The sequence below is a fragment of the Phalacrocorax carbo genome, chromosome 7, assembly GCF_963921805.1.
Source record: "Phalacrocorax carbo chromosome 7, bPhaCar2.1, whole genome shotgun sequence".
Lineage (NCBI taxonomy): Eukaryota > Metazoa > Chordata > Aves > Suliformes > Phalacrocoracidae > Phalacrocorax > Phalacrocorax carbo.
In genome coordinates, this window is record NC_087519.1 from 19271031 (window position 1) to 19291940 (window position 20910).

The 20910-nt window shown below is 40.1% G+C and overlaps 1 protein-coding gene across 1 annotated transcript in view; it reads right to left on the reverse strand.

Annotated features, from left to right (window-relative positions):
* The window catches only part of RORA (RAR related orphan receptor A), a 389816-nt gene that overhangs the window by 340939 nt on the left and 27967 nt on the right, over nucleotides 1-20910 (reverse strand). The window lies entirely within an intron of this gene.

A 20910-nucleotide genomic window follows, 5' to 3' on the forward strand; every position in this document is an offset into this window, starting at 1 on the left:
TGGTAAATGATAAATCACCTGCATCCTGTGAGGTTGGTTTCCACTTTCTCTGTCATACTGTGATTCAAGATTCCCAGGTGATATCTAATTTGGGAGAGGATAGCAAATTCAAACCTGGAATTAACTCTCCATGTGTGTGCATATTTGAAACACAGGACATGCTGTCAAATCTAACATGTAAAATTTTAGTTTACCCTCTCTTCCCAGGAAGTCTAACTGCTTAAATTCAAATACAAGACAGTGGATAAGACTACAAAACCAGAAACATAGGCAGAGTTTTGCATGTCAGGCCTGGCCTTGTAAAACTCTGCTTTTACAAACAGAATTATAAGTTACAACTTTTGCAGGTACTTTGTCATATCTGAGAAATATATATCTAATATACATACATGGAAGCAATGCCCTTCCTCATACATATATAAGGAAGGGTTGGTTTGTTTGTTTGTTTTTACAAGGAGGGTGGTAAGACAGTGAAAGAAGTTGCCCAGAGAAGCTGTGGATGCCCCATCCCTGGAAGTGTTCAAGGCCAGGTTGGATGGGGCTGTGAGCAACCCGGTCTAGTGAGAGATGTATGTCCCTGCCCATGGCAGGGGGACTGGAGTAGATGATCTTTGAAGGTGCCTTCCAACCCAAGCCACTCTATGATTCTATAATGGCTTCAAAGTTTTACTTAATTCGTTACATATGTGTACATGTATATTTCCTTCCACACATGCAGAGGAAGAGAAGGGTCAAAATCACAAACTGAAACATAACTACTACTTTTAGCTCCATATAGCATCACTATTTTTTTGCTTTTCCATTAAGCCTATTTGGAAATTGAATGAAAACAGGGAGATCAGGACTTGTCTTATCCGAACTTATTACATTTACTAGTATTTGGTCACCTAAACCCCTTCTGCTGATCCATCAATTCAGCTCAACTTTCAATTTCTACATGTTCTTTCTTCCTTGAGGTACCAGTATTATTCTTCCTGCACCACTGCTGGTATTCCAGCAAGAGCAGATTCAAGATGATGACAAGTAAAAATTGTACCAGATCTATTAGTGAAATAATAAAGCCAAGACTGCCTTGTAGTCAAAATAAAAGACAGCAAGTGAATGCTTAGAGATTATGGCTAATAAATACCACAGCAAGTCAGAGATTAATGCCTAATGACTCTCAGATTTAATTATTTTTCATTCCAAAGACTCTGATGAACAAACAATATAAAAACCAAACTTTTTGCAGAACGAAAAACCACAAACACAAAATGCACAGCATGGCTGTTTAATTGCAAGTGCACCAAACTAAATCAATTTTGCTGTTTTGAGCTCTTCTTTCCTCTATGCTAAGAAACCTTAAATAAACATAGCATCCCATTTTTGCAGTCTCTGTCAAACACCTATGTGTCAGAAGGCAGGGAAGAGGCAACGTGAATAACCCTTATTCTGTTTCTTCAAGAGGGCCAGCACAGTAAGTCACTTCTGTTGTGCATGATATGCCAAAGCACTCAGGAGCAAAGCTGCAATTCGGATTGCAAGGCGAAAGGCTTAACATAGGTAAAAAAAAGTCCCCTCTAGGTCTATTACTTTCTCCTAACTGCTCCCACTGGGCTATATCCTCAGCTGGGATGAATCAAAATCAATGAAGCAAACCTTACTGATACCAGTTGTTCACCTATTGTAAAATCCCCTTGCAAGCAGCATGTTCATGCTACTCCTAATGGCCAAGATAGCCTTTCTTCTCCTTGCACACAAAAGAACACTCTTCCTCTACAAAACTCATCAAGACCGGTGAGTCTGTTCAGTGAGCTCTACTCCAAAACATTCTCTGATTTCAATTATAATGACAGTGAACAATATTCTTTCTAAATATAAGAAGCTGATACAAGAATATAAAAACAGGACCTGCTCTCCTGAGATTTATGCCCACCCCCCTTCCCCCCACCCACTGCTTCTCTCCTTTGCACTTCTCCCTTCTTTGATCCTTTCTTCCTAGTTATCTATTTAATTTAGACTATAAGCTCTTTGAGGCAAGAGCCAGTATTCTCAGGGGTTTGAAAAGCATCATTGCAAACTTAGGCATTCTATTAAAGAGCTATTTATAAATAAGGCTCTGTTGCAGGATGAAAATGATTTATCCATCATGACACTGACATCAATTCAACATATACCTTGTACTGCCGTTCAGCTCACTGTCCTAGGAAGGGCACAAGGTGTCATGCAATCTTTAGTCTTCAGATTCAATGTCTGTAAGTCATGATATGTGTTCATTTCATTTAAGAAACTGCATTTTTAAATTAAGAACAGATGGAAAAAAATTCCACTTCTGCAAGTAAAAGAGTTCCAGTTGTGAAATTCAAATGTTATGTTTATTTCACATACTAAATTATATATAAGGTGCCATGTTAAATTATACATATAGAAAGAGCTCATGTAAGTGAAGTCTCTCCAGATTTCTCTACTTTTCTCTTTAAAGAAAAGAAAAAACAAACCACCAACCAACCCAAACCCACTTCCTTCTTCTCCTTTTTATTTTGTCAGCAGACGGCAAGAACTGTGTCAAATTCTGATCACAGGCACATGCCATGAGCCTTTAAGGGACATTTAGCTTCACCATACCCATCTGAACCCAGGCCATTTTCTGGCATTCAAAGCACCTCAGTGGTGTCTCTATTTCCAAGACAAGAGGGCATCTATTTTCTCCCGTGTATAAAAGCACCCTTTAAGAGACTGCTGTATCCTTTCATTCTTGCAATCAATATTCTGGGTTTTCCAGGTAGTACCATCTGAAATGACACACCTATCAGTATATAGCAGAAGAGGGGGTGAGGGTGGGGGGGGTGGCAGTTGTGGGCGTGAATCACTTGCAGTCAGTTGCAGAGTTATTTCAATCTCATCATCGCTACTGTACCCAATACTGGACAAATACATTCAACTCAGATAATAACATCCATCCCTTGATGAGACGACTCAAAATGGGAAGGAAGTCAAGCACAGTAACAGGCACAACATGTGGACACCACTCAAAAATTCATTACCAGGTCTACTGAAAGCCAGAACTGTGGCAATTATGAGCTTTGGAAGCAATTTATTTAGGGTACATAAAGTACTTCTTTCAACCACTCATTATTGCTACTACCCAGAAGAATCATTACCAAGTACCACAGTGATGAACAGTACCAGTGCTGCTTTGTTTCCACTCCTGTTCCTGGGCCACCAATCCTCCTTCAGATTCTGCACAGGTGACCTGAAGTCCCATTCCCAAAGAAACAAAGTCTAAGACATAAAACTGTGCACTTGGTTTAGAAATATTCACTGTATTTTGGAGGGAAACAATAATTTGCCTTCTTATCTTTTTCTGAAACATTTCTCCTCCTCTAGTACTTCTAAAAGCTCTTGTCTGGTATTTTTACAAGAAGTGCTAAGAGCTCTTACCATTCTGCTGTCTTAGAGTAAACAATTTCACAGTTTAGTCTCCAGTGCTGCTCCTTTGTCCACCCAAGTTTCGTACCAAAGGAGCCTGTAACTAGGTGCACCACAACTCATTATATTAAAAGAGCTATTGAGACAAATGGGACTACTGTCATCTTATCAAGACAACGATGCAGCATCATGTGAAGAGCACGAGAGTGATGGATCTTTGCCACTGTACATAGCAGAGCTCCAGCAAACAAACTGGAAAGTTTACCCATGCCTGCCTTCTCCTCCAAAGCATAGTTACTAGTGGTAGACATGGGAGTCTTTCAGGACAAAGATATATTCAGAGAGTAAGAGCTATCATCTGATATGTACAATATGACACCTATGCCCAGGTAGGTACTCAAGATGCAAGCAGTCCTAACAAGATCCAAATTACATACCAGCACCATGATAGAGAAAGACAAAACACTTGCAAGGGAGTAAGAAGTTATTTCCCTAAGAGAGTTTTGCCTTGCTGAGGTACTGGGGAGAGGAGATGGGAAGATAACAACATTAGCATTGTTGGCTACAAAGATATGGAAACGCTCTCCAGCTGGAAATAAAAAAAAAATCACAACCTTTTCTTCTGCACCAGAAATTATCACCTAAGAATAAACATGTTGTGAATGCTGGGGATGTATTTTGAAATTAGCTATGAACTGATCAATCTGGGACACCAAACAAACCAGTACAAAGGAATAGCATGAGAGAAAACAGCCATCATCCAGATGGCAGAAAAGAGATCAATCCCATGATTTTTTCTTCTCTCTCCTGTCAGGCTCTCAACTAAATAGCTTAAGTCATCTGAAGAACAGATTCCCCACAAGCCTCACCAGACTGATAATCCTTTCATTCCTTTTGTTTTTCCAGCCACTGTTAATTTCTTCTACCTCCATGCACACTCTCCTTGAACCTTCCTTGATCTTCCTGCTTCCACCAAACGGAGAGATGTAATCTGTTGCTTCCCTTTTTTAGCCTTTGGAAGAAGTGACCTTCCACGTAACTCTGAGGCTTTAACTTCAGGCCATCTCCAAGCATAATACTTCCACTTTATTTATTATTATTCACCCTTTTACCACATTCCCTATAGCAACCAAGTCCATGGGAATAAGAATGTTTTTACATTTCTAAATGCAATGTTACACTAAATTCTCCCTTCTTTTTTTTTCTAGCAGAAAACACCTTCAGAAACACTCTTTCTGCATGCTAATTTCACTGCAGATACCTGATCTGAATTCTGAGTAATTAGCAAATGAGGTGACCTGTGACAGAAGCTGGTCTGCCTTAATATGTGTATGAAAGCTTATCAGAGAGGGTATTTTCAGGTCAAGAACATCTATTGCCTGAAAAGCTTATGAGATGTTCAGGAATACAGGAGAATGTTATTTATTTACATTAATAAAACATTACTTCAGTACCAGGTTAGAGAAACTGCAAGAGACTATGTAATGTGCCCGATTCTCAGTGAAACAGCTCACCTCATGCCTACATGATACACGTTTATTTGCACTTCCACATTAAAAAATAGAAAAAAAAATCAAATTTCTCTGCTAGACCAGAATTACATTTTCTTATACCAAGATATTGCAGATAAATTCAACACCCCAATTCAACGTCCTTAGTACTCCTACTTAAGTTATAAGCACTGAAAAGGAATGTCTGTAGTATAAAAGAAAATGACCGTTTGTTGGAGAAACGTATGTTTCATCCAATGAGTAACTCTCCTTCAGAAAAATAAATTGCCAGTTTTAATTTTTGACTGCATTTTTTTACCCCAAACCAACACATACAAAATATTTAAATTTGGAAGTATTAAATAAGCGGTCCAGGCATAGTAACTGAGCATTCTGTTCAGTTATGGCCCACAAGCCATTTTGAAGGCATAAAACATGTGCCAGTATATATTTATATAGGCATATAAGTTCTCACTTACACCGCAGGAAAAGACAAATATGTCCTTAGATGTTTAGAGTTCATGGGGATTGTTTTTAATTTAAAAAACAAATCATCATCTCTGCAAATGGAAATCTAAGATGTAGAAGCCTGTGTTTAAAACTTCCCCAAAAACTCTGAAATACCATGTTTTCACATTCATAGACATATTTTAAATCTGAAAAATTTAAGAGCAAATGTTTAAAGCTGCTGAATGTATGACAGAATTACTCTGTAGGCTCAGAAAGTGTCTTCTAGAAAAGGCATACGACCTCTGTCAGTGAATGCTAAGATACTAAAGTAAAAAACTTGGGCCAAAAAATGATCACTGGAATATCTTTTAAGTTAATTGTTAACTTGCTTCATAGCAAGATAATCCCCATCTTGCCTAAGTTACACTAACTTGAAACATTCATCCTGTTGTCTTTAGGGAAAGGAGGGAACAGTTTCTAAAGGGACAGAGCATGAAGCCTCAGTACACCAAAATAAGCTGTTCAGTAGGAAGCTACTTGGAACTCACCACCATGTGAGAGACTGTGCCTGCTATCCATCATCATACAGGCAGAAATGGCTGCTTCCTCTTATGGGTGGTCCTGGGGGAGCAGAAACATTGTAGTTCCAGCCAGGCTGTAACACACCGCTGCTCTAGAGTCCCTGAAGCTGGTTCAAGCATCAAAGAAATTCAGATTCCCTATGCTGTGCAATTAGGAAATCACAGCACCCACTGTGCGTGCACAGACATTACCCTCAAAACACTGAGCGACTAATGTCAAATGACAGAACCTCCTCCCATTTCATTCAGTTACTTTAAGAGTTTCCATTATCAAGCCAAGAATACAATACAATAATGCAGCAGCATCTTCCCACTGTATTCTCTGGCATACTTAAGATTACTGCAGAAAAAGGTTTCCAAGATGATACTTAAAAGAGATCAGCTATCTTTTGAGCTTAGGTTGACATAGGTGAGGAGGCAGTGTATATACTGTAAAAGATGCACCCTAGAAGACAGGCAGATTTGGAAGGATTGATAAGAGGTAAAAATGATACTAGAGAAACCAAGTAGGCAGGTTGGAGAGGTGGATGAAAGCTCTGCTCCAGCCAAGTTGTATCATTCATGTAAACACTGCAAAACTGGTTCTAGGATTGCACTCAAAAAGCCTCCATCTAAAGCAGAAAAAAATTCTTACCAAGCTAAACAGAGACACGCACAATGCTGTTACTGTGCAGCCCACAGCACTTGTTAGCAACTGCCCCAAGATAGATCTTTTCTCATTCTTTACCTCACATGAAACTCCAGATAGCCACACAGACCACTGCCTTAGTGCTGTGGCACATCTCAATCACTTGCATTCTCTTCTCAATATCTCTATCGCTTGGGACTGGGGGGGGGGAGGGGGGAGGGGAGGGATCACAGAAAAACGGTGACCTTTTAAATATCTTTTTCCACCAGGAGTGGAGCTTGAACGGCCAGCAAGGAGCCTTCCTCTCCTTCCCCAGTCTCTATCTCCCTTCCACACTTCCAGTGCCTCCTTCTTCCTTTGCTTCTTCTCAGTTATAACATGAGCCTGCAAAACACTGTCTGTTCAGCAAATGGTAGCATAAGTGTCTTTTACCCCATTTAAGCTGTTCTTTTAGTTATCCCCTCCACGCTGTGGGAAACTGGCAAGTTGAAAAGAGGTCATCACAGTTTGTATTCCATGAAGACAAAAAGCCTTCAGGGAAAATAGGTGTGATGTCCAAATGTCACTGTCAGGCAGGACCAACGCGCATTAACAGCAGACTAGGTTATTCTGATGCAATTCTATACTACAGAACAGCCAAGACTCCAGTGACCAGTAATGTATGTCCTGATGTACAAGGCAGACACTTAACTATGTTATTATCCCTTTTACATAATAGATGGAAGGAAGGAGGAGTTATAGAATGGACTTCAGGTCTTATCCTAAATGTCACTGCCTATATAGACAGCTTCAAGGTAGTAAAACAGACTTACATGATGTTTTCACTATAAAAGATTTCTAAAAATCTAGACAACAGATCAGCCAAGAGCTTCAACACATGCAAAAGCATTTTAAGAACTTGTGCAAAATGGAAAATGAAGCAGTCCTTCAAGTGGCTGAATACCAGATGCTTAAAAAAATTAAGCATAAAAATACCACTGCAAAGTAATTGCAGGTTTGAATTGAAAAAAAAAGTCTTATACAAGTAAATAACTTCTAAAAGTCTACACAAAGCTAAACATTACTCCATACCAATTAAAAACCTAGGAAACAACTTCTTCATTAATATAAATTCCTCACCCTTAGACTGAATGTGTCAGAATTCAAGACTGGTCAATAAATTACAGTCCCACTTTAAATGATTGCACAAACGAGGAAGGAAAAAAAAAAAAAAAAGATCAGCCACTGACATAATATAGTCACTGGCCAAAACCATTTGTGGGTATGTGGCATTTTTAAACACACCACTGTTTTCCTAAAACTTTTCTAGTGTCATAGATTTCTACCTGGAATTGCATGAAGTATCTTTACCTTAATGTAGGGTGTTTCAGAGGAAGAAAGTGGCTGTATCCAAGGTCCTCTGACATATACCTTTTGCAGTCAGGCATGGTGCCATACAATTTATGTCAGGGGAGGGGAAGGAAGTTCCCTAAGAGATTCTGGGTCTCATCAATATGATTATGGCACTGCTGTGAGGTATTTAGCTATAAACCTGCCTGAAAGAAGCACTGAACACACTAGCATATCATAGCAAACTGCAAATTAGGATTTTAAGCTTTACACAAGAGACCATTTTAGTCTCTATAGGATCTTATAAGAACAATCTGTACTGCAGACATCTGAATATTTTTTTCCCCAGGGGAAAAAAAAAGATTAATAGGAGCAAAAAAACTAAAATAGGAAGCACACTAAGTTAGCCCAAATTTCTGACAGTGAAACTGAATATTGATCATTTGGGTCTTAAAACAGACATTCTTTTCCTGGGTATCTGCATGCTCCAAAAACTAGGTATATCACAGGATGGTAAAACTATAGCAACCAATGTACCAGGAAGGTATTTTGGAACTCTGTAGCTGCAGCAATAGATTATTGTGCTCTTTCATGAAGTATTTGGAAAACCAGAGCATTTGAGGTGAGAGGATTTCTGAAAACAATTCTATGTGAGAGAATGGTAAGAAGCCATTTTGCAAGATTTCCAGTGACAACAACATACAAATGTAGTTAACCCTTTCCCAGCATCTTTTCTCAGCATCTGCTCATCAGTGGGTGTGGGACTTCCCTAGCCAGGCAATACACTTGGACTACCAGTTTTCAGCCAAGGAAGTAACATGAGATCTGCCACTAGTTTTAGATTCAATTTTTATTCATTATTAGGAGATTTATTATGCACACTTGAAAAATAGCTTAAGATAAAATCACTATGTAGGTTTTATATGCAGGCTTTATATTGTTCATACATGTATAATACATTACCTAGTATCTTTTTGTGTTGTTCTTAGTGTTGCAAGAACTAACATACACATAAACAGTTCTGTACATTTGTTGTCAGTATTGATAACCTGGTAGATACCGCACTGAAGTCCTTGTAATTAGCCTGTGTTTTCCATAACCACCACAGCTTTGCTTTTGCATAGCTCCTCTTCTGAAATTCCTCTCTTTTCAAACTGAGCTATATACCTGTCAGCCTTATCCATGTCTTGTTCATCATAAAGATGAACATGCTGGAACTTGCTGTTTGCAGATATACATTACATAAAATCTTCATCACCACCAAGACAGGCTATCAACAGATTATTCCCATACTACATTTATCTGAAGCACTTCTGTGAATAGATCATAAATCCTTATTTAATTAACTTTTGTAAGGAAACATGAAACCAGACTGTACTAGCACTTGCACACTTAGATTCTGATAAACCCAACGGCAGATCAGTGCTGCAACTATAAAGCTCCATCAGGGAAATTAAACTTTTTGTGTCTGTATAGCCATGCAGAGCATTATCTAGAAATCAGAGAGCCTGAGAGGTTGTCCAGATTATAAAATACAGGAGAAATTTCCAGTGCTAACAGCTGTCAATGGAAAACTCAAAGGAAATGCATGAACTTTTTGGCAAGTACAAAACCCCACAATTTTCAAGTGATCTTCTCCATTTCTGTATTATCAAAATCATAACATATCATGGCCTCCAACTTCAAATAAACTAGTTATATCCAACATGTATTCATTTACTAAAAGATTATGTATTTTACCTATAAAGTGTATGGCATGAAACCAACACAGAAGAGAATCCCCAAGTTAAGGACACTAAAAAATCTCCCATCTTGATTTATAACTTTGTTTTTCTTCATGCACAACTTGTTTAGACAATACAGATAGTGCTGTATATTTACATCATCATCAAAAGTAACAAAACCAAGAACTATTTTATTTTTTGATAAATGAATCTTACAATGAAGCAAAAGCTGAGAGGAATTCTCATAGATAATAGATGCACAGGAATCAAAGTCTGCACTGCTATTTCATTAGAATGAACAGCCAAAAAATATAAGTTAGATACAAAATGGTATTCACCCTCCAAATACTCTAATTCAACATAAGTTTAAATGACAAGTAAGCTCAGCATTGAACAATGCTCTAAAGACACCCAAACCCGGTCAAATAAATCACCTCTCTGAACAAGTGAGCTTTTAGACAGGCATCTTTAGAGGAGACTAGGGTCTAAATTATTATTTTTCCTAACTTCCAAAATAAAGCTACACCAATAACAAAACCAATAAGTTATTTAGAATATCACCTGTATGCCAAATTGGAGCACTAAGTAGCATTTCAATTTTCTTTTCCATTTCAGCTTCTGACTCGCTGAAACATCCTCCTCAATTTTTACATTCCTTTTCAACAACTCTTTGTGTAAAAAAAAATTTCACTGTGTTGCTACAGACAAATCAATTCTTTTTCCCCTATTCCTCTAAGCACATTGACTACCAAAGGGGTGTGAACCTGCAGAAGGCATTCCTCAAAGTGCACTGCCTAAGCAGCCCATGTCGCCTTCTGTGTACAAAGGATGCAGGAAGCTGCAGTTGCCTGTAGCAGGAGGGAAAGATAAGCTGTGAGAATCTGTGTACTACAGTGCAGCAATCAGGAATTGATCCTGTGTTTTGATTTGACATATACCAGTTGTTTTTGTGTAGAGACTACAGTTTTAGAGAACCTTTCAAAGACTGTACTATCAAGTGCTGCCATTTCTGACTACTAACCACAAACAAGCATTGCATTATCATCTCTCAGCAGTCCCATTTGAGAAATCAGTTGTAGGAATACTTCCAGGCTTCTGATTGCCTTATATCCAAGGCAATATTGCTCCAAGAATTAGAGCAATACATAACACTGTGTTTCCTATACACCCAGGAATTTAACTATGTGGTGAGACTTGGACTTCCTTCTTTATAGATTAAAGCTGAGTACACCTCAAGGCACTTCTGAAGCTGCAGCCATGTCATACTTTCCTTAAGAACAACTTGCACAGATACTGGGAAGGAGACAAAAACCCCAAGCAAGCAGCCATCCACATCCTAGATCCTGACTGAAAGTACCGCTTCTAAATTAAAATAATTATATCAAAGTGTGGTTATACATGGAATAACCTTGGAATAAAGCATCTCAACAATAGTTCAATACCCTGAAACAAAGCCCTCTCATTACAAGTTTTGCAGAGCTTTGCTTTCAGCAGTACCTGTGCCTTACCAAAGTCTGATTTCTCATTCCTGTAATTTACATAACCAAATTTCCTTGGGTGCTGCGTAAACACCCAGCTCATTTTGTCGCCCATAGTTCCTTTGATGCTCTCTCCTAATCCTCAAGCACAATCACCCCAAGACAACTCACTCTCCTACATTGCTGATCGCTGGCAGCATTCTCCTGCCTTCCTCTGCTACATGGTGATTTGCATCAGAGTGGTAATTTAATAACCCAGTATCTGCTTTCCTCCAACAGCACACTATTGTGGATTACACCTTTCAAAAAAATTAAAACACCACTTTCAAAAAGTCTTTAAGCTAAGAAATAAACTATTTGGGGTTTTTTTGCCTAGAAAACATGGATTTGTTTAAAAGGAGTCACTGGTGGGAAAGACAGCCCCAGCTTAACTATTTCTGTGGAGGTAACTGCTGTTCAAAAGAAAAAATGCAGCCCTTTTATTACTAAAAATCATCCACAAAGAGACACAAAAGCAGGGAGATTGGGGGTGGGGGGTGGCAGATAGCAGGTACAGAGGGAACAGCAAATCCAAGGAAGAATGGAGGGTCAGGTCTCACAGATCCTACTCTCGGCACATCACCTCTGACTTCACAAGTAAGTAACTGAAAACAACTCAGTGCAACAGAGCTGGAGAGAAACACACTTCTGCTCAGCTGTGCTCTTATTTTTTAAATCCAGACAAAAATTAAAGGAGATGGCAGTAGCTGAAAGCTTTTTCAGTAATGAGGGAACTGAAATTACCAGTCATAATTCTGGCCAACCTTTCCCCTTTTTAATGCTGGGACAAAGAGACAACTGCTATATTTTCTGAGACCATGAGGCTGCCAACTGGCTGTTCTGCTGGAAAGGATTAAAGTGTAACATCCAGGAGAATGTTAGAAGAATGGGAGTAGGAAAAGCATATAGCTGGGAGTTAGGGACTCTTCCTCTTGTCTGACAGTACAACATGGATTTTAATACTTCTCGAGGACCTGTGGAGCAAGGGGCTGCTCCTCAGTAATTTAATACTGACACTTTTAAGTTTACTTGGCAACAAGACCAGGAGGCAAATACTTCTCTCTAGTTTCACTGGTGTAATTCCAAAACAGAGACAGTGGAGTCAGTGGCACTACAGATTTACATCATCATAAAAGAGTTGGACTCACTTCACATCTTTTACCAAATCCACAACGAACAGAATAGGGAACCTGAAAAAGCAGCAACTCCATATGTATTTGACAGTATTTTCCTCCCAGTAACAGAGACATTACTACACTTAAACAGAAGCACTCCTTCCTTTTCTAGCACCTGATGCATATTAATTGATGCAGCTCCACCACCATGACTGCAAAGGCTCTGCAAGCACTGAGAGGCACCAGGAACTCAGGAAAAACATGTCAAGTGTGTTCTTGAGTACTAGCCCACCATGCACACACACAAATCATAGACTCATAGAATCGTTAAGGTTGGAAAAGACCCTTAAGATCATCGAGTCCAACCTCTAACCTATCACTGCCAAGTCCACCACTAAACCATATCCTCAAGCACCACATCTACCCTTCTTTTAAGTACCTCCAGGGATGGAGACTCCACCACCTCCCCGGGCAGCCTGTTCCAATGCCTGACAACCCTTTTGGTGAAGAAGTTTTTCCTAATGTCCAACCTAAACTTCCCCTGGCACAGTTTGAGGCCATTTCCTCTCGTCCTATCATTTGTTACTAGGGATAAGAGACCGACCCCCAACTCGCTACAACCTCCTTTCAGGTAGTTGTAGAGAGCGATAAGGTCTCCCCCCAGCCTCCTCTCCTCTGACTAAACAACCCCAATTCCCTCAGCTGCTCCTCATAAGACTTGTGCTCTAGACTCTTCACCAACTTCGTTGCCCTTCTCAGGACATGCTCCTGGCCACCTGGGCACACTGCTGGCTCATGTTCAGCCAGCTGTCAACTAACACCCCCAGGTTCTTTCCTCCAGGCAGCTGTCCAGCCACTCCTCCCCAAGCCTGCAGTGTTGCATGGGGTTGTTGTGACCAAAGTGCAGGACCCGGCACTTAGCCTTGTTGAATCTCGTACTGTTGGCTCTGGCCCATTGATCCAGCCTGTCCAGGTCCCTCTGTAGGGCCTTCCTGCCCTCCAGCAGATCAACACTTCTGCCCAACTTGGTGTCATCTGCAAACTTACTGAGGGTGCACTCAATCCCCTCGTCCAGATCATCAATGAAGATATTGAACAGGACTGGCCCCAACACTGAGCCTTGGGGAACACCACTCCTGACTGGCCACTAACTGGATTTGACTCCATTCACTACTGCTCTCAGGGCTCGGCTGTCCAGACAGTTTTTAACCCAGCGCAGAGTGCACTTGTCCAAGCCGTGAGCAGTTATGAAAGCTTTAGTCTTAGAAGGCACCCAGGCTTGCAGATGGTCTCACCACTGCTATCCTTCTCCACCTCCAAGCCAAAATTTGCCACCCCATCCAGCTTCATTTAACTTGAATAACAAGTTCTGCCAGAGAATCCACCTTTGTCAAGAAAACAACACCCACAGCCATAACAAATTAATAGTAATAAATGAGTAGTGTCTTACACTGACAGTAAAGTGGTGGGTGTGATGAAGAAAAGATGCTCATTTGCTTGATACAATGTGGGATATTAAAATCAATGCTTGGTATTTCCAGCTATGAATCTACTCAGTTGTTTTAATAAGCTTGAATCGTCTCCTTTCCTAAAGCACTGAAGAATAACTTAGCCTAAAAAATAATCACCAATTATATGGAGGCACATTCAGAAAGTCAAGGAAAATGGTGGTAAGATGTTAGATACTTTTTTGCCACATCAGAAAATCCAAAAGGGCTTGCTCTTTGCAATTTGTTTTCTTTATGTACATTCACATTGATGTTTTTCATTAAATTTTCTTTGATGTAAATTCTCTGGCCAGCTTCACATTCAACCGTATTCCTTGTTGTACTGACCCTTCCTAATGAAGCATGTATGAAAGGTGGTGTCAAGAAAGAACTGCAGCTGCCTGAGCAGGAATTAATGCACAGAGAGCACTGCACAGGTGTCAGACAGAACTTTCTTGTTTATAACGATCTGTTCATGAATAAACACATATAACAGGGCATTCCAGATCACCAGGGCCACCAAGGCCCACCTCCTTGACTTGAACAGAAATATATCAGTGGATAGGGTCTCAAAGCTAGAGTGCCCAAGCAAATAATATTTCTAAAGGGAAAGAGAGGGGTGAGAGTAGAAGGCAGAACAATATTTTTACGTAACACAGCACAGCTTATACTACAAAATTTTGCTGGCCTAGTTATGTCAGTAGCAAGGAAAAAAAAAACCAGAACGCCCACAAGTGGCATCACAATGCCAACAAAGCCTCCCATAGAGATGCAACTTTTCAGCAAGACTGTCATTTGGTCAGTACAGTTTCTACCATTTAATCAGAAGATTTTAGAACAGCCAAAGGCATCCCTTTGAGAGTACTTCATTGTCCTCTCAAGCAAGGAACTATGCTACCTCTACATCCTGCTTTCTGCAGGTGTTACATCCATCCTCCCTAAGGGCCCTCTTTGTGCAGGGCGAAGCCTCACAACATGGACTACCTCTTACATGCAGTGCTCAACCTCATCCTGCCCCGTCACAGCACCGAAACGAGACGCGGTCTAGTCCCTCCCAGTTTACCATCTCAAAGGCTACAGAAAGGAGATCCTACCTGGAGTATCTACTGCCTGCTAATCTGCTACGTTTGAAATGCTGAGGCACTTTGTCCAATTAGAACTGTGGGGAAATATTCATCCTGTCCCTAAGATGAAGCGCTTCCTTCAAAAGCTACAGTGGCACGGAGCCAGCACTAGGGAGTCCAAGAGTTCTGCGTGGAGCCAAGAGTTATTAATTAGTTTTATTAGTGGCAGGTCCTTAATGTGAAGTGACAAGGAAACAGAGGCTATCCCATCACTACTGAAACATAAATTGTCCAGATTTCAATTTTGTTGTTCCACAACTCATACAGGCGACCAGCCAGGGAAGAGTAAAGAAGAGCGAACACAGCCAAATGCCTGTATTCAGGGTTCCTGTATATTAATGGCGTACTGAAAAGACTCTGTTACCTCAGGTGGCTCTCTGGGGAACTGTTCGTGAATTTTAATTATGAAGGAGGGAGCATTTTGAAAAATAATGCCGCCTGCACATTAGCATTAAACATGGCCTAAGACACAGTAGTCACTTCCCAAGAAAACAAAATAGGCAAGATAAGGGGGGACAAAGCCTGCTCACTTTTGCTTCAGCAGGGCTGCTAGCCTGAGAATAGGATTTGGCCACAAGAATGGATTCAACATTCAGAGATGGGCCTAAAAATGTTATGGGCACAAGCAATATTAATTCTTATACAGACTAATACAGGCATATAGGTAATCAGGTCACATACTTGAGAAGACAGACGTTTGGAAACAACAGTCCCATCTTAAACACCTCAAAGAAAAGATCATTACTGAACAGGTTCAAAATATGTCTCAAGCACAGTTGCATCCAGCGATGCCTTCAGTCTTGCAGCTTGTCCCTAGTGTCCACTGTATAAGCTAAGACTTTGAAGCTGCCCAGGCTGGGACTGATGAAGCAGCACTCGGTAACTGATTGGCAATTTGCTTCTACAGACTGATGTGTTAATGTAAGTTTAGTCTGTATTGGGGTTTTGAAAGTAAAACCAAAAACTTGAATTCTAGATTAGATGTGCTGGCAGAGTGCAAAGAGAAAAACGTGTCTGTGATGGAAGAATTAAGTGTATTGAACAAATGCATAATATGGGTTTCACTGCCACCTATTAGTTGTACCAGAGTAGTACTGAGGTCTAAACAGCTATCAAGGATGATGCTAAGCTTTACAGAAACACATGGAAAGAGAATACTCATAAGGTATGCCAGATACAGGATGGAAAATGCAATACAAGAATGGATGTGAAGTCACATATATGAGGTCACACCACAATTTGGTTTAGAATACAGAATTTACACACTGCTCTGTTCCTCTATCTTATATCTGTAGATTACATGGCATATATAAGGTTGCTCCCAGCATCCACTACAGTATGGCTCCTCCACAATAGGGAATAGGAAGTATAAATAAAAGCCTACAGACCAGACCTTCCGCTAAACAAGCTGTCAATATTACTGCTTAAAACTGCTAGTGAGAAATAGACGATAGTCACGTAATTTCTCTAGCAGTCCCCACTTCTCCTGCCAAATAAAGCCAAAAAATCCTTGTAGAAGAAAATAAGTACTTCCACCAGTCCATACAGCAAAAGGCAGCTTTTTCACTTGGAAGGAAAATATATGGGGAGGGAAGCAGGGAAAAGGGAAAGAAAAGGAAAAGAGAAAAGGGGTAAATAACCAACCATCCAAAACAAATCATTGTGTCTCCTTTGCCATAAACACCTCCAATCAGAGCACTGCTCTGCAGCAAATGACACAGATCTGAGTGATCAGAGTTATCTCTGAATAACAGTGTACCTGCAATAAAAGACCTGGAAAAACTTTAATCTGATGGAAAGCTTTAAAGCAGCTGCATTAAACAAAGCCCGCCAAGGCTACTCTCACAAGTTCTGAGGTAAATAATTTCCCAGTAGAAAAGGAGCCCCATGGACTAAACTAATAAAGAGAACTGTATGATCTAATGGTAATATTTTTAATTAAGTTAGCTTTATCAGATTGGCAGGAATAAAGTGATACCCTAAAGAAAACTAACCTTCAAACCAAACAGGAGAGAAAAAAAAAAAGGAAGGGGGGATTCAGGCACCCAAGAAATTCCAGGAAAACTTCAGAACACCAGTGACAGATGTTGTTGCAGCTAAAATCTCTTATGAATGTTGCTGCAGCTAAATGACAAGGAGCTCCACATCGTATCTTTTCATAAGGAGGTGAAAACAGTTACCTTGTCTAAAGAAAAAAAGTCACCCGTAGCAACAAAAAAAAAAACAAACCAAAAAACACTAAACCCAATCTGAAAAACCTTTCACTGCTTTGCTTGCCCAGGCCATTTGGGGGGGGGAACCAAACACCAAACCCTGAAAAACACAGCAACTTCATGATACTGCTCTCAAACCAGAGCTTCTGACACCTAGAAGGTTATTCCTACTAACAAATATAGACGTTTGAAGGGGAAGGAAAAAGTTTCAAAAAGCTGAAGATGAGCTATCAAAGGCACAGACCATTTTTACTTTGCAGATCTCCATGAAGTACTTAACATGGCAGTGCTGCTCCAAAGCCACAGATTGGAGCTGCTGATCAATAAAGAGGGACACAAAATGTGTCTGAAAGCGGTGTTGTCTTTATTAAGAGAACAGTTTCATTTAACACTCAGAGCTCAAGACCAGGCCCTTCCCCTTGTCGTCGTGTCCCCCCCCGTTTTTTTTAAAGCAAAAACATATAATGCATCAATTCTATGTTTACTAACGCTTTAAAAGCTCAAGTTTGTACTCCTAAACTACAACTGTACTATATCTGATTTAGTTTTTTAAAAGGAAGTGACCCACATTAGCTCATCCATTTCTGCTTTTTAAGAACTTGGAATTAACTACAGTGATTAAGCTAGGAAACAGTTATTTACTGCAACCAAAGATATTTTTTTAGTATGTTCAAAAGAGACAGGAATCATGTTTTTCCTTGTCATTATTTTTCACTGTCACACTCTCTTGAGTCTTCTCATCCTGAAAGTAGTAACCAAAATGGCTCTTCATATAACAGTGTCCAAGAAATGGAACACAAATTATGAAACACAGGAGAGCTGAACAGGAAGAAGAAGAAAAAAACAAACAAGTGTTTTATATGTCCCCTTTCTAATTGGAATGAATATTACATGTGCTCATTTAAAGGAGAAAATAAGCCCATTAGGTCTCAAATAAAAGACAAATATCAGGGAACATTCACAAATAGAGCTCTGTCTTTCCAAAATGAAAAATATAAAACAAAAATTTTAATCCATTATGCTGGGGTTTTCAGATCATCCTGTAGCAAGAGTGAGCCCCATCTCCAATATCATCCAACACTCAAATATCATCTAATTATGGCTCATTCTTAGCTCCTGTAAGCTTTGCTTGACGCAGAAATAAGCAAACCATTTGCTCTTGGACACTTTGGGCACTGATTTCTTATACTGCAGACTGCAGCACTGACTTAAGAAAATGATTTTTATATTTTTCTGAATTCTTGACCAAGTAGTAAAAGCTCTAAATTTAGAGACGATGTGTGAGGGATCAAAAGTAATGTATCCATGCAAATAATTTCAGTGTATGCTTTCCAAGGCCAGCATATAGCTATTTAACTAATTTTAACAGTTCTGTGCATAAAAATTATTAGGAAGACTACAGTTAAGAAAATAAAAATAAATTATACAGCTAAGAATAACATATAAAAAAATGTATTTACCAATAATGAGATACTGTTCTGAACATTCATTTGGGTCCTGTGTTGCAAATTTTTTTTTTTTTAATTGGTATCTCTGACTATCGGTGACATTCAGCAATGTTTCTGAATGCACCACAAATAAGTTTGAAGAGCCTGAACGCTAACATGTCAACTTGGCAAGACCCAGCAAGGTTTATGGTAACCTCCATTCTTCCACAACTTGGGTTTACGCTCTTTCTTCTAGACTCCTAAGGCTTCTCCTCAACACCCGAAACCAATTCCCTAACAATTACAGTATAGTTTCATGACAGTTATCCCCTCTGGTACTATTGCTGCAATTCTGCCCTGGGCCCTTCTTGCTGATGTGCTCAGGTCTGTCTCGCATGCTGCAGCTTCCTTTACAAAGTTAGCCTAACAGCACGCTGTGCAACAAAGCATGAAAGATTTTAATGGCTCTTTGCCAGGCTCCACTGCAGGCCACAGGCGCTTTGCCAGCAGAAAGAAACAACCCCCTCCAGGGATCATCCGGGTACAAACACCCAACCTTCATACTCTTCATGTGGCATAGAGGGTCTTCATTTTTCTGTAGAGTGGCAAACACAATGTTAGCAAAGAATACACAAAAACCATTACTGCTTCAGAGGTGTCCAAAAACAGGCACGGGGAAGCACGGGGGCTCAGCAATGATTTGCGAGAAGTTTCGAGGAAACATACAGCCTGGAACAAGCTGTCTCCCAACTCCAAGCCCTTTCAAGAATCCAAACCTTCAACATCCTCGGCCTGCCTTCCTCCCCATTGCCTTTCCTCACCTCCTGGGAGAGTTCATATTTGGATTGAACACACGAGAAGTTGGAGAAACGTCTTTATTATTTAACAAAGCTCTGCAAACACTCCCATGGGGTACTGAATGCCTACACTCAGAAAGAGAGCTCAACAGTGCATCTGGGCGTGCTCTCAGAAGGGCTCAAAGGCTGAGCCATAACATATTTATGATAGGATGCGTGATAGATGATCTGACCACTGTGGACTTGTGAGCATGCAGAGGTAATTGCTTTACACTAGCAGAAGGATTCTCCTCTGAGTACTGCTGGAAAAAGCCACTGGGGAACTGGGGTAGGAACAGTTTCAGAGCAGTATATGAAAGCTGAGCAGCATTTAATCACCGTAGCACCTTACAACACTGCCAGCCTTAATACTGTTATCTAAACATATACAGCGGTGTATGCATGTTACTTACAAGCACAACCATCTTCTCACCCATCTTCATAACATATGAAGTTGTGCAGCAAACATTATCTGCCAACACATTGGTTAAAGCACTAAATAAGCCACTGGATGGCCCAACACCCAAGTCAGAGAATAGTTTCAAGCAATGCAGAAACAAAATTTAAAAGCTTTTTATCCTCCTGCCTATGTAACATACCAAAAACAGCCAGCTTTTTCATGGCCTCCTTTATCACTGTGTTTGGATTAGTGCAATGTGAAACACAGCAACTGCTGTTATGTAACTAAACCCTCAGTATACAGTTGTCATTCTGGGTAAATTTAACTCTGCAGGTTTAGGACAGAGGTCTATCACCAGGCAGACCATGTGAAATAACAGAAGTTTAAAGACACAGGGCTTCCCCCCCCCCAGCCCCTTCTTGCACAGAAATAATGAATGAGATAGGTCACTCCCACATCAAGGCCCCACCCTGCCTGTTACAGAAGCCTGGTGGTAACAGCCACTCTAACAGTGAGCTCAAGAACAGCAAATCCCAAGGAAAGCACGGCTGCTCAGTAATAAAGCTGGCTCCCTTCTTCTCCACATGCATTCAGACAGCAGGCACTGGCAATACAGACAGTTCTAGGGCTTAATGCAGTGAGGAGTCAAAGTGCACATGCTTGTACCGTGATGAAATCAAAACAGGGAGGCTTATAAATGAGAATAGAGTGCATTATTAGCACTGTTCTGGAACTGTTTTAGCACTTGCAATTAGTGCTTGCCTACGACTATCAGTTAACATTAATCTGTGAATCCATTTTCCTTCTATCACTTATCAACAAGCAAGACATTGAGTTACCTTTAGCTGAAACTGGTGAATAAGCACTGATGACAGAACAGAGTGTCAAGTAACAATAACTCAACTAACATCTGAAAATAAACACAAAAAGGAGTAGCAATAAACACATTAATATCTCAGAACTGAAGTACTTCTAGAAAAGCTGCCTTGAGCCTGATTATAGTCTCATTTTAGGGCCTTTACATACACCACTCTAATAAATTTGAAATATCAAAACATTCATGGGGTTTTATTTGGTTTTTGGTTTTGGTTTTTTTGGGGGGGTGTTGAGGGTTCTTTTTGTTTTTCGGGGCTGGGCTTTTTTTTTTTTTTGAGGTTTTGTTGTTGTTGGGGTTGGTGGTT